The following is a 3,615-nucleotide window of genomic DNA, read 5'->3' on the forward strand; positions in this document are numbered from 1 at the left end:
AACTTTCAGAATTCGATCTCGCCACTACTACCCAGGGGAGTTTGTTCCAATTCCTACTTTTTATGTTTATTGTTTACGTATGCAATGGGGACATTGCATCGATTAAGTGTGTAGTAGGGGGTTGAATTTTGAAATACAAGCATACTGATAAAAATTTAAGAAAATGACTAGGATTTAAAAAAATTATTAGAAAGATTTGAAATAATAATATTAAATTGAATCTAGTTAAAAAATTGTTAGATTATTATATTGAGATGTAGGTTGCTAGTGTTGTGTGAGACGATCCAATGCGACTTTCAATGTTTATTTGAGCCAATGTATATTATATTGTATTTGTGGCTTCCCTGTCCTAGTGAAATCATGGAACAAAAACACGACCTTGCTTAGTTTGACGGACATAATATGTTTAGTATCGTGTACCAGAAATGTATCCAGGAGAGCTTATGTAGTCATTACACTTTAGTCTAATACCTCTAACCAATAAGGGTTGAAGTATAAGTTCCCTTGCTTAAGCATATATTTTTAGGATTTTTAGTTTTGAGTGAAAAAAGTGAGTTGTTAATAAAAAGTAGAAAATGAAGAAAAAAAAGTTGCAAAATTATGATTGAATAAAAGTCTATAAAGATATGAAGATCAAGAAATATCATGAATAAAATTTCAAAAATCGAAGACTCAAGAATAAGGCAATTTGCCAAGTTAATTTTATTGTAATTTTTCTTTCTAGGTTATTTTTCCATATGTATGCTTGGGAGCTTAACCAAAAATACCTTGAGGTTAATAAAGTTTTATGGGGATTGATTCGGAGGGATGCATAAAATGAATGTTGTTCAAAAGAAGTGGGGAAGTGTTTATAAAGATTGTGAGTAATTAGGATTGGAGAGGTTTTTATGAAAATTAGACACAAATACATGCATTGAAGTCTTGATGTAATTGAGAGGCTCAAAATGGATTGTCTTGTGCGATGTTGGTAGCTAGGGTTTTGATGTGATGGTATGATAATGATAAAAATCAGTTTTGCTTGAGGGCAAGCAAAAAAAAGTGTGGGGTATTTTGATATGGACATATTTAGTGATATATTTCGTGTATATTTTTTATACTTTTAGCTACATTCTTATTTTAAGACATAAGGTACTTATTATGGTTGAAATCTATTTTGTAGTAGCAAAATATGCTCGTGATAACAAGGAATCATATGAGGAGCTGGAAGCAGGAAAATCCGGGCTAAGTGAAAAAGAAGACAAAGAAGGCTTGAAGACAGAAGACTACGACGTGGTGATCATCCACCATGACGTGGCCAATGGAAGATTCGCGATCATTAATGCTGACTCGGAGAATATGGGATATATAGGAAGACTGCGACGTAGTGCCTATTGATCATGATGTGGTCATCACATATATGGAAACTATGTATATTTCAAACATTTGGTCGAATGGTAAAACTGATGGCCGATTTTCTAAGGAGGATTGCGACTAAAACGTTCTGGAAAACCCTCAGAAGGTTAGAATTTGATTAGAGCTCAAGAGTTGAAGAGATTTAGAAGAAATCTACATAGATCTATTCAGTTTGCTAAATATTACTCATGTCTAATCTTATTTGCATGAATTTTGTGTGTTTTTTTGTTAGTATGAGAGGCTAAAAACCTTATACTTCTGTTTGCTGAAGATGAACCTAATCTTATTGTGTTGATTTCGACTTTTGGATGTTATATCTTGATTGTACTAGTGTTTGATTATTAAAATCCTAGCATGTTGAAGTTGTACTTGCTTATGATCATTAAATAAATAGATGATCAATCTAGTTGTATGAATTTGTTACCTAATTGTTTATGATCATTAAACAATTAGAGCTAGGATTAATCACATCTTAGACTAGGTAATTAAAGCTAGTAACTTTATCTGTGTTAGAGAGCATAATTCATCTTAATTTGTGCTTGATGCTTAACTTGATCATAGGAAAGTAGCTATCATATTTATCATTCATAGTCCAATTTGTGCTTATATCGATTTAGTGTTTAACTTGTGCTTGACCACTACATGGTATTTCATAATTTGATACATTTAGGTATTTATCATAATAACTAGTTAATAAATTAGCAATTAATATATTCCATCTACTAGAAATCAACCATAGGAGAAGTGGAAATCAAATCTGAACAGAAGTTCTCTTTAAATCTTGAAGTAAATTAGTTTTATTTGCTTGCTTAGTTGTTAATTTGGTAGTAATTTAAATTAAGTTCTTCTGATCTTTCAAAATCAGTAACCCCCCCTCTAAGCTTGTTTAATTAGTTTAATTAGAAGTAGTTTCTTTATAAATTGAACTCCGTTCCCTATGTTCGACGCATGAATTACCCATGCAATTCTATAATCCGACTAGGTACACTGCCTATAGGTGCATAAATTAGTTATGTTAGTTAGGTTATAAAACTAACCAGTGTGAAGTACGATGTTGAACTATGCTCCCTCTTAAGTTAATAAACTTCTAGAAGTATGTCTACTTTTCTTTAGATGAACTCGTGAATATGTAGCAGAACTAATCAATATTTCTCCCCATTTTTTATATCAGCAAAATGGGGTCTTTATGAATAATTCCCCCTTAATTGTTTACTCCCCCTCAACCTTAAAACATATCCACAACATCTAATATTAGACTCTCCATCTTGTAAACCAATCTCAATCATCGAGGAATCTTTCATCTTGAACAAGCAGTGTCACATGTAGCATGAACCATGGTGAGTTAAGTAAGAAGTGTAGCGGAATGAATTTTTAGGCTGTTGGTGTCTCACTCTATGTGGTAGTCACTATATATTATAGAACATGGAGTTTTGATGTATTCATCTGTGAATGGTAAAGTCGCACTGAATTATTAACAACTTTTATTAGAAGTAAAAAGGCGAGAGTGGAATGATGCGTGTAATATGTCCTGGTAAGAAATCTATCCATTAGCATAGATTTGACGTTGAATCATAAAGATTTTGAGGAAGAAAACTAGGTCAATAATGGGATGGTACGTGTGATAAACTAAGGTACATAGTCTAACCATCGGCATAGATTCTCAAACTTTTATCAGTGTATGGTATTATATAGTGAATCATCAAGTTCTTATAAAGAAGACTTTTGGGAATAAGTAGGATGTCTAAAATCTTAATGAGGTGAAATCAGCATGAATCATTGACAATGATAACCCATCAGCAAGAAGTGGTTTAATCCTTGCATCATAGAGTTAGTTGTAGTCTAGAATCAAAGATTCCCTGTCAATTCGTTCAATGGTACCATGTCATACCTCAGTCTAGGAGGTCAAGGACATGAATAAACCTTTGTAATTTAAGGACCAAACAAGTATCTCTTACGATGATGAATATGTAATCAAGGTCAGTCACTGGATTATGCTCGATGTTTCAGCAGAACATGACACTTGATGCATACAACAAGCATGCTTCCAGGGAAAAGAGTCAGTTAAGAGATGATTAACCAAGAAAATAAATACCCAAGACTTTCTATAATTTTCTGATTTGGACCTGACAATCTCACTTTGAAAGTTTAGATGATGCTACACAATCAGCATGAGTGGGAGACTCAATGACATCTCAAAATATGGTCTCGCTGATTAGATACTTA

This window comes from Lactuca virosa, chromosome 3 (assembly GCF_052849685.1).
Source record: "Lactuca virosa cultivar CGN04683 chromosome 3, Lactuca_virosa_CGN04683_v6, whole genome shotgun sequence".
NCBI lineage: Eukaryota > Viridiplantae > Streptophyta > Magnoliopsida > Asterales > Asteraceae > Lactuca > Lactuca virosa.